Here is a 12,040-nt window from a genome sequence, read left to right as displayed (position 1 = left end):
GTCATCAATGGAGAATGCAACCTAATAAATAGTGAATGACCGCCTCTCTCTCCAGCCTCTACTCAGGACGACTTTACGGTGTATTCCCTGTGGTTTCTTTGGTGGTTTCAAATGAACAAGCAACTAACTATCCACAGGGAAGGACAATCCAATGAGACATCATTATCATGGCTCCTCTTCCCCCCTTTCTCTCCTACTGTCTGTATTTCATGTTTCCAGGATGATTGACATTTCCCCAAATATTCTTTTAAAAAATCTTTTCATTGTCTTCAGAGAGAGGGAGATAGAGATAGAAACATCAATGATGAGAGAGAATCAATGACCGCTGCCTTCTGCACACCCCATACTGGGGATGGAACCTGCAACCAGGGCATGTACCCTGACTGGGAATCAAATTATGACCTCCTGGTTCATGGGTCAACACTCAACCACTGAGCCACACCAGTCGGGCCCCAAATATTCTTACATATGCATCTGTTTCAGGATCCTCTTAGGGAATGAACTTGAAATATCACCATTGCATGTAATAAATCAGTAAATATTTTAACTTTTACTTATTAAATTAACTAGAGACCCGTTGCAGGAAGATTCCTGCAAGAATAAGGCTTCCTGCGGCGGTCTCCGCCACCCCGCCTGCTTTCCTCCCATCTCCGCCGCTCCACCTGCTTCCCTCCCTTCGCCGCCACCCCGCTTGCTTGCTTCTCTGCAGCTTCGCTCCCTTCTGCAGCGATTGGCTTCCTTCTACACTGTCTTCAGTCTTTGCTCTGTGTCTGGATATGCAAATTAATTGCCATCTTGGTTGGGTTAATTTGCATACTCACTCCTGATTGGCTGGTGGGCATGGCTGGTAGGCGTAGCGGAGGTACAGTCAATTTGCATATTTCTCTTTTATTAGATAGGATTGCCAACATACCCTCCTCTCCTGTTCCCAGTGACATGATGTGTATCAGAGCTTTGGTTCAGAGCCTCAGCATTTCAGACAGTAGCCTCCAGTTTCCCCAAATTCTCAGTGTTACTATCAGTGCTGTCTTCCAAAGATGCAAACCTTGCCGCATATCCCAGCCTGTATTTCACTCTGACATCCTAGACTTTTACCTGGTATCTGAGACTCTTCGTGAACCAGTCAATGGCTACTTCTCCCGCCTAATCCTCATATATCCATACCCTTGTTCCCTGGCACATACAGGTAATAAAATCTTCTAGGAAGATACACATGGGTTAGTTCACTCATGGTGCTTGATATGAAGAAGGACCTGTGTTGATCAGGGGACATGCCTGTACTTGGCAGCATTGGCTGACTTCCTTGTACATGTGGTCTTGGGAGTCTTACCACCCCCACCCCCTACCTGGTGCACTTGTCATCCTCAGAACGTATTCAGGTATCACTTGCTCAGAAAAATCACTTTGATTGCCTCCCTGCTAGTGGTGTAAAGCACTCCTTGTCTGTACTGTTCCGTACCTGCTCCTCCATCTGTTATATCACAAATTCTTTCTTTCTCCTGTCAGGTGTCTGTCAAATTGAATTGTGTGTGTTTACCAGAAAACATTTCTTTAGCTATTTCTTTCTCAGTGCATGCCCTGCCAGGGAATCTTTATAGTTTCTCAAATTTTGCAAGCATAGATTAACTCTGCATATGGCTGAGTTACTTCCTAAGGGATTCCTATTTGCATTTCCTAGTTACTTGGATAAAATGACACTTATTAAGCCCCTTTTTGTCCACTGTGCTAAAAATTGAAAAGGAAAGGAGAGTTAAGGAAGAGTCCCAAATAGTGGCTTATATGTAACACACCCCTTTAGATTTCCTATGTAAGCCATGGCAAGATTCCAATCATACATACAACATTGGGAAAGCATGATGAGTATGCCAAAGTAATAATGTAAATAGCACAAAAAGTAAATTTCCATATGCTTGCAGGACCCTTTTTTTTTGAGTTTTCTGTTCCTCAAATTTAATATTAATTCAATAAATATTTATGGAGTTTCAGTTAAATGGTAGAAACATTTCATAGAAACTGAAAGCAAAAACAGAAAAAAACAAAAACAAAACAGAAAAAAAAAATTTCTGCCTACACAGAGCTTAACCTATTGCAGGAAGAAAAACCATAATTGATAATGGAGAATCTGTCATCCAAATAATAGGGGGTAAGGTCCTCTTCCAGCTAAGATGAAGTAACAATATTTAAATATACCCTTCTGTCCAAAACATTACAAAAGAGCACAAAATATATGAAGTAAAATGTTTCAGACATTGGACAGAGCATGACAATGGTCCTCAGAGACAAGAAAAAATCAAGAGAAACCAAAACACATCTACACGCTAAGATTTGTACATTGATGTTCAAAGCAGCTTTATAATAAAAGCCAACATCTGGGAAGAAGAATGATTTCTCCATCAGGTGACGAGATAAACAATGGGGTTATATCCACATATTGGAATGCTAGTTAGCAATAAAAAGGAATGAAGTATTGATGGGCTGAATGGCCTGATGAATCTCAAAGTAATTACACTGAGTAAAAGAAACCAGATACAAATAATTATGTACTGACATATTGTATGAGTCCATTTTCATAGATTTCTAGAAAATGCAAACTAATCAACAGTGAACGAAAGCACAGGAATAGTGTATTGAGAGTGGGGGAGATGGTGGAAGAGAGGACACAGAAGTACATGAGTAAATCACTGTAGTGATGGATACATTCATTATCTCAGTGGTAACTGTGGGTACATACTTATCAATTTTTTTCAATACTTATCAAAATATATATTTAGGTATTACAATTTATTCTAGCTTAATAAAGCTGTAGAAGATACCATCAAGTACCAATTGCCCACAAGTTTCTCAGAAGGTGGTGTCTTTCTCTGTGTTTCTACTACCAAACTATCCTCAGGAGCCTCAAATTTCATTAAAATTTTTAATTTTACTCAGCTGGCATGGCTCAGTGGTTGAGCATCGACCTATAAACCAGGAGGTCACGGTTCGATTTCTAGTCAGGGCACAGCCTGGGTTGTAGGCTCAATCCCAGTGTGGGCATGCAGGAGGTAGCCAATCAATGATTATCTCTCATCATTGATGTTTCTATCTCTTTCTCCCTCTCCTTCCTTTGTGAAATCAATAAAAAAAATTTTAAATTTATTTTCAAATAATAATAGCTAAAAGTTATGGTTTTAACAAATGCCAGATAGAATGTAGGGCTCTTAATATAATATCTTTGTCTGAACACTCCAAGGTAGATAATACAATTTCTGAATTAAAATTCAAATGCATGCAAATATATATATGCTATATATATTTATATATTTATGTATAAAATACATATTTATAAATATAGACATGAATATATACATATATCTATATATTGCAAAAATACACAAATTGATAATGAGAATTAACAATCCAGAAAATAATGAAATGCATAAATTTATTAGTTGACAAGTTTGAATTTTCTTTTCAGTGGTTAAGAAGAATACTCATAAATAGCACTTGATACAACTGGCAAGCTATTCAGAAGATTAAGAATATTGAATTGAATTTCACACGAGATATACATGTAATTTCTAGATGAATTATATTAGACATCAGGCAATAAATTATTTTTTAAAAGTGAAAGTGATTGAGTGCTTAGCAAAATAAAGTGGAGATAACAAATACTATGAAAATTTAATTGATTTTTTTTCAGGTATACATTTGTAACAAAACCATCACTATTTACAGTTTTTTTCAAACTGTTCCTAGCTTCCAAGCATTTAGTAATTTTCTGGGCCAATTATGCTGGTAAAAACATGTCAATCTTAAAAAAAAAAAGCATGCAAACATTTTTGGCATTATTGGTGTTTTCCGGATAACATATATACAGAACAACTCCTTTAATCTGAATTTTCCCAAGAGTGGCCTATAATTTTGAAGAAAATCAGTTATAAATATGCACTTAAACTCACTTTAAAAACTCACCATCTAGGTTTCTAGATTTGATATTTATTTTTCTCTTCATCTTTTATGTTTTTATTACCATTCTGTTTTAGTTCATTACCATAAATAGATGGAATTTTAAAGGAACATATTTATTTTGCTTTCCCAGAACAAGCCAAATGCAATCTGCCAGTTTGTTTTGTAAATAGGGCACTGTCTCTTCTTGCACATGTTGCATATTCATGCTCCTCTAAGACCCTTTACAGATGGCGAACTACCTACATACAGACGGGTGAGAAAATCAACTTTTTCTGTTTAAGGATACTACACGGCACTGCCACCTTGATTCTGTGCATGTTCATGAGCCTCCCACAGTGCATATAAGCAGCATGAACCATTTCTTTAGGTTTTCTTCATTTCTCTGAGACCATGGGGCCATATGTTTGTATGTCAGACAAAAGCGATCAGACATATATTTAAATATATGTTTTTATTGATTTCAGAGAGAGGACGGGAGAGGGAAAGAAGGATAGACACATCAATGATGAAAGAAAATCATCTATCGGCTGCCTCCTGCACACCCCACACAGGGGATCTAACCTGCAACCTGAGCATGTGCCCTGACCAGGAATTGAACTCTAATCTCCTGGCTCATAGGTCCACGCTCAACCACTGAGCCACACCGGCCAGGTTAGATTGTGTTTTTTAAATCATATAATGAAGAGTAATGTTATCATATACTAGAGGCTTGGTACACAAAATTCGTGCATGGGCCGGGGGGGGGGGGTCCCCTCATCCCAGCCTGCAATCTCTCAAATCTGGGACCCCTCGGGGGATGTCCGACTGTCAGTTTAGGCCCAATCCTGGGGACCTGACCTAAACCGGCAGTCGGAATCCCTCTCACAATCCAGGACCGCTGGCTCCTAACTGCTCACATGCCTGCCTGCCTGATCGCCCCTAACCACCTCTGCCTCCTGGCCTGATCGCCCCTTAACTGCCCCCTCCCCCCACCTACTGGCCTGATCACTCCCAACTGCCCCCCTTGCCGGTGTGGTCGCCCCACGCAGCCTGCAGCCTGCTGTTCAATCATTTGGTTGTCCCTCACTAACCCCCCTGCCGGCCTTGTCGCTCCACGTAGCCTGCTATTCGGTCGTCCGTCCGGGTGTTTCGGTCATGATGGCCCCTGACATTTTATATATTAGGTTAACCAGAATACCCTTCTAAATTCCCCACAAATTATTTAGAAGCATTTCACCTACCCTGTTTTACTGAAAGGACCAGGAGTCTAGGCCTCACCTGGGAATATTTTACACCTGCAGCACCTTAGGCTCCATCTTGATCTACAGAGTCATAACCTACATTTAACCAAGATTTCCACGTTAATATTTGAAAAGCTCTGCTCTACCCTGAACACTGAAGCTCAACCCTAGTGGTACCCTCTACCTCTCTGTGCACCAGAATCAGCAGGCTCCTAAGTCGTAGCCGGTATCTTCTGCTTCTGCATGTGACTACAGCTCGTGGGTCCCTGCGTGTGAAGGATGTCTGTGGCAGGGGTTAGTCTCTTCTCTTTGGGCATGTTGGAGAGCATCCTTTCCTTTGGAGGAAATTGGGAAAGAATCACAGCAATAATGGGGGTGGCAGGGTTGAGCCTAAAATGTCACATCAGATGCAGTGATGGAGACTGGGAGGCACCCTCTCCCTCACAGAGACTCTTGCCTCTGCCAGTAGCACCTGACTGGACCTCACTGTCATCTCTTCAAGCAACATCAGGACACAGAGTTTATAATAGTCCCAGAATCACATTTCTTTCTCTCTTGCAGATTTTCTTTCATAATTGAACAGCTTTTTTATTTTATTTAATATTTTGAAACACAGGATTTGAGTCCATCTTTGTTTCCCCCATATTCCCTCTCTAATTCCCCAAAGATGACTGCTAACCCAGCATCACCATCTCTAATTAAATCTAATGGCATGATCCCTAATTACAAAGGCTCTTTATTTTTATTTTGAAATTTATCTTTATTGTTTAAAATATTACAGATGTCCCTTTTATTTCCCCCATGGACCCCCTCCAACCCTCACCCCCCAGGATTTCACTGCATTATTGTCTGTGCCCATGAGTTATGCATTTATGCATATAAGTTATTTGGTTGATCTCTTCCCATCCCCTTCCCTCTGAGATTGGTTAGTCCCGTGGTCAGCAAACTGCGGCTCGCGAGCCACATGCGGCTCTTTGGCCCCTTGAGTGTGGCTCTTCCACAAAATACCATGGCCTGGGCGAGTCTATTTTGAAGAAGTGGCGTTAGAAGAAGTTTAAGTTTAAAAAATTTGGCTCTCGAAAGAAATTTCAATCGTTGTACTGTTGCTATTTGGCTCTGTTGACTAGTGAGTTTGTCGACCACTGGGTTAGTCTATTCCATGCTTCCTTGTCTCAAATACAAAGACTCTCTAGTTGAACCAGCAATTCCTCTCTTATCCAGTACTTGTCCTTGGAAGTAAACCATTCTTTCCTAATACCTGAGGCACAGAAATTTCTCATCACACTAGATAATGGAAAACCTTGCCTTATACACAATAAAATAAAACAAACAAAAAAGCACTACCTTCTGGGGATTCTAAGATACTTTCCCTTGCCCGCTTTGTTACAAGGGGGGAAGGGCATGATAGGGAAGAGACTGTCATCATCGCGAGTAATGTTCCCGCGTGATCCTTGTGAAAAAGATGGGAGGAAAGTGATTTGTATCTGGGCAGTCTGCTAAAGAGGTAAATATAAGAGGATGTGGAGGAGCTAGGGGTGGGTGCTATCTGCCAAGGGGAGTTTATTGATTGATTTGGGACTGGACCAGAAACAAGGATTTCTGACTCTCCATCGAATATTCTTTCTGAAGTTTAAGTTTAATGTCCTTTAGATCAACTTCATTATCAACTTGAAATCTCTTGATCATCCTCAATAGCAACTAAGTAGGAATGAAGGAAAACAACAGAAAATGAAAGTATTATTCATCGTTTTCATTTTCTAAATTGATTTGAAAAGTAAAAAAGCTTTCCACTGTTTCTGTGTTTTGTTCACCTTGGTCTTTTTATTTCTGCTTTTGTTTTACTTTGGCACTCCTGAGCTCTCCTATTAAAAACCCTAAAAATACTGAGGTGTAGCCATACTTCTAAGTAATCGCTTAACTCAGATTTTACTCAGCATGTATATGCATTGGCAGTTCACAGCTGTTAGTCAAGCAAGGCTCACGCACGGTGCTTGCTGACTGCAAAACCCACAGTGCGTGTCTGACTACACATTTGGCCACACAGTTGTTCAGACTGGGCCAGCAGACACTCGTGGTCATCGAGAATCGTGCTCTCAAGCCCCTGAAATGCAGATGATTAAACTGCCCTACCACAACTGTCATCCTCCATTATGAACAAATATAAAGGGGAAAGGGCCTAGACTTGGGAGAGTTTTATGTTCCTACTGTTGAAAATTTAGAGGCATTATAGAGCTTCAGAGAATTAAACGTAAGAATCAAATTATTTACCAGAATATAGTTGCAATTTCTAGCCCCCTCCACGTTCCATAGCCCACCTGGGCTCCAGCATCCCCGAACTGACCCCGCCATCTGCCAGTGACTAACCACTGAGGTACTGCTTCTGTAGAGATACATGTACTTTTTTTAGAATCTGCTCTGTTCTACCAAGTCAATCCCTGTTTCTGCTTGGGCTAATGCCATGTATGTCACAGACACTAAAGGACCTAGTAGGAAATCCAGCCATGTTCAAGAGGGTTTCCCCTTTGTGGGGCACATTACTACTTTGCCAGAGCATTGAGAGTCTCCCATTCACGCACCAGGTCCTTCCCCATGTGCATGAGTCTGTTTGTCCTTGGAATACAGTTTTATCCTTCCATAGACATGGCCCATAATTCAGGAGAGAGCTGGGAATAGAAACTACTCCTCCCCATTCCCAGCAGGGGACTCTTGCCACTAGATTATATGGACTCCGTACACACATTAGCCATTTCCCTTGTTCACTGAAACAGATCTCGATTTTTTATTGAGTTTGACATTTATGAAATTTAACTACAATAGCTTACCCTATAAACAGGAAGTGACTGTAAAACAGATGTTCTTATTGAGAGAACAGGTTACCAAAAGAGCAAAACACTAAATTTGTCCTTGCTGTAATTGTGTCATTTAAACCAAGAGGAAAAAGTCAGAGTCCCAAGACTGAAGAAACCCTGATAGGAAAATTATGCTATCATTCAGTGTTATAAGATGTCACTTGAAGAAAGAATGCAATTTAAGGTTCAATACTGTTCCCGGGTGATATCTATGCCAATTTTTAAAATCTGGGTATACAATTACTGAACAAAAATCTTCCAACATGTATGGGAGTGAAGATTTGTTGATAATTTTTATTGAATTAGAGAAAAGAGTCATCCTTAAATGATGGAAACCAATGACTATGTTTTTAATTTTTTTGAAAATTCTGTGCCTTCATTAATCAAGCTTTTGTCTCTGAAATTCAAGCAAATTATTTTTTAATTAAAAAAAGAAGTTAGCATGAAGGCAATCAATTCTAAAATAAAGAAGTTATCAACTTATCATAATGTGTGCGTTGAGTGGATTTTAGAACTATTGGAAATTGCTTGCATGATTTTTAAAAGGAAAAAGTGAGTATTTTCAAGCACTCTATCTTAAGATAATTTTTATGACTACCCTGTTATGTCTTCTCTAAGGCAAGTATACTCATCTGCAGCTCCTCAGAAAGAAGGGGATGGTATTTGTGTGTAGTGGATAATTCACCTGGTCACCTCATCACAGCTGATATGATTATGGTGGAAAATTTGACCCAAGTTGGGGCAAGGTATTTAAAATGAACATATTGAGAGATTTAGTCTGGTACATAACAGAGGCAAATAAAATGTGCTATTTTATTTTTTAAGGTCAGAAGTGAGGGTATCTTTTAAAGAAGTCATAATGACACATGACTAAGTAGAGGTGAGGTTAGCTAGTGGTAATCTGTTGAGAGAGGACAATGAACCATTGAAGTAGCTTATGAGAGACTACATACCCTCAATGAAGAGAATATAAATGTGGTTCTTGCCTTTAAAAAAAAAAATAGCTCTGAAAGGTGTGGCTGAGTGAATAGAGCTTCAGCCTGTGGACTGAAGGGTCCTGGGTTTGATTCTGGTCAAGGGCACATGCCCAGGTTGCAGGTTCAATCCCCAGTAGGGGGCATGCAGGAAGCAGCTAATCAATGATTCTCTGTAATCATTGATGTTTCTATCTCTCTCCGTCTCCCTTTTTCTCTGAAATCAATAAAAATATTTTAGAAAATAAATAAATATGTATATTATATATAATATACACATATAACATATATCCAATCTAATAAAATAGTAATATGCAAATTGACCATACCTCCACTACAACCACAAGCCAATCAGGAGTGAGTATGCAAATTAAACCAACCAAGATGGCTGTAGCCACAGAGAGAGCAGGAGGCTTGGGATTCCCCAGCAATGGAGGAAGCCAAGCTTTCCACCTGCCCTGGCCTGCCCAGGCCTCCACTCAAGGCTAAAAAGTTTCAATTATAGAAGATAAATAAATCCCAGATCCCAGGGCCTCCGCTTGGGTCGCTGGGGGGCGTGGCTGGCCTGCAAACCACCAGAGGCCCCTCACCTAAGCCACCCCACGCCCCAAGGGAACCCCCACCCTGATCCGGGACACCCTTCAGGGCAAACCAGCCAGCCCCTCCCGTGCACTAGGCCTCTATCCTATCTAATCCTATCTAATAAAAGAGTAATATGCAAATTGACCATCATTCCAACACAAAAGATGGCTGCCCCCATGTGGTCAAAGATGACTGCCCCCATGTGGACACAAGATGGCCAGCAGGAGAAGGCAGTTGGGAGGGACCAGGCCTGCAAGGGAGGGAAGGTGGGGGCAATCAAGCCTACAGGGGAGGGAAGTTAGAGGTGACCAGGCCAGCAGAGGAGGGAAGTTATGGGCAACCAGGCCTGCAGGGAAGGGCAGTTTGGGGGGACCCAGGCCTTTAGGGGAGAGCAGTTAGGGGTGACCAGGCCTGCAGGGGAGGGCAGTTAGGGGCAAACAGGCTGGCAGGGGAGCAGTTAGGCATCAATCAGGCTGGCAGGGGAGTGGTTAGGGGGTGATCAGGCTGGCAGGCAGAAGTGGTTAGGGGCAATCAGGAAGGCAGGCAGGCGAGCAGTTGGGAGCCAGTAGTCCTGGATTGTGAGAGGGATCCCAGCAGATTGGAGAGGGTGCAGGCTGGGCTGAGGGACAGCCCCCTCCATGCACAAATTTCATGCACCGGGCCTCTAGTATGTATATATAATTGATTTTTATAGAGAGGAAGGGAGAGGGATAGAGAGTTAGAAACATAGGTGACAGAGCAACATGGATCAGCTGCCTCCTGCACACCCTCTACTGGGGATTGAGCCTGCAACCAAGGTAGATGCCCTTGACCAGAATGGGAGGGTGGGGGGGGCGCAGGGGGGTGGTTCTTCAGTATGCAGGCTGATGCTCTATCCACTGAGCCAAACAGGTTACGGTGTCATTCTTGCCTTTTAAAAGTAAACCCCAGTGTGATCTATCTGTACTTAATTTCCAGTTCCTAAATGATGTGGCAACTGCTTATTTCTTTCTTGCCAAAAACATGTAAAAAATAAGAATGCACTGTTACTTAAGCCAACTTGACTGGGATAGTGGTCCTTGTATAGTAACTCTAACATTCTAAATATTCTTGAGTCAGCCAAATTCAGATATGTTCAACTGTATTTCTAGAATTTTATTTACTTATTTATTTATTTACTTTCAGCCTGCCTCATGACAGAGAATTTAATCTGAACTATTTGAGGCTTTCAATTAATAAGTCTTCTCAGCATATATAAAGTCATAATATTCAAGTTCAGAAACTTCATTTTAGGTATTTCCTGCTCTTATTAATATCCCAGAGAGAAGCATGAACCTACCAAGGTATCCTCTGTAGAAATCTACTTATGGAGTTGGATACATGCAGGGCAGGTGTTAGATGGATCAGAGATCCATCATATTTCTGAATAAGTGGTTCTGGGCTGGCATCAGCCACAGATTCTCTCATCACTTTGAGAAGTAAGAAGTCTCATCATGGCCCATGCCAGGGACTCTTTCTAATTTGCTGGGTGCAAACTCTGATTTCCCTAGCGTATTTGGCTATATATTGTATCTACTCCGCAGTAGTGATATCATGATGCTTTTTTTTTTTTTCTGATGTGAGACTCCTTGAATCATGGGATGATAAAACAGATTTCAATTATTTTTAACTTCTAAGTTCAGCGGTAAAGATTAGACTTCTTTTTCAGGCACTTGAGAAACACAGAATTTATAAGGCAAGAGATTATTAGGGGCCACCTCTCATATCTAGCTGCATCATAACCTATTGGCTAGTCTCATCAGAGAGTGAAATAGAAATTTTCCAATATAGCTCCTCACTCAAAATTCTCTTTTCTCAGATAATCCCTAAAATTCAGGGTTCTTATCTCATAATATTTCATTGGTTATGTTTGCAGCATCAGAATGGAGTCTTTGATGCTTAGGAACTTGTTCTTTTATTCTCCCTGTATTTCTGCATTTATTTCTCAAGAAAATATCAGAACACCACTAAGGACCACTTAGGCAATTGAGAAGATAAGGGGCATCATGAAATCCATATTGAGCTGCATACAGAATATAGAATTATAACAAAGTGATATGTAAATTCTGACTTTTAAAAAGGTGTATATATAAGTAACCCTAATGGCCAACTACCCAATCTATAGTAATAACTAAAGGAGGGGAGAATTTTTATTTTGGAGAAAATATTTTGAAAATAACAGAAGGATTAAGGATAATGAGAGGGGATTAGAAACAGCAGTTGTTGCCATTTATGTTGGCCAATATAAGAACAATATGTAAATAGGAGGTTTGGATGTCCTTTTAACTTCTTACCTATTTGCATAGATTGCAATAAGAATCATACCATGTTCACAATGGATAGTGAAAGCCATTTAGTGACATGAGCCAAGGCAATATATAATCATCTGACTTAGTTTTCTGCCCCTATGCTCAGGAAATAAATTGCCTGAGTATTTGCACATTATTTT

Source organism: Cnephaeus nilssonii (assembly GCF_951640355.1).
Source record: "Cnephaeus nilssonii genome assembly, chromosome: 8".
NCBI lineage: Eukaryota > Metazoa > Chordata > Mammalia > Chiroptera > Vespertilionidae > Cnephaeus > Cnephaeus nilssonii.
This window is presented reverse-complemented; position numbering follows the sequence as displayed.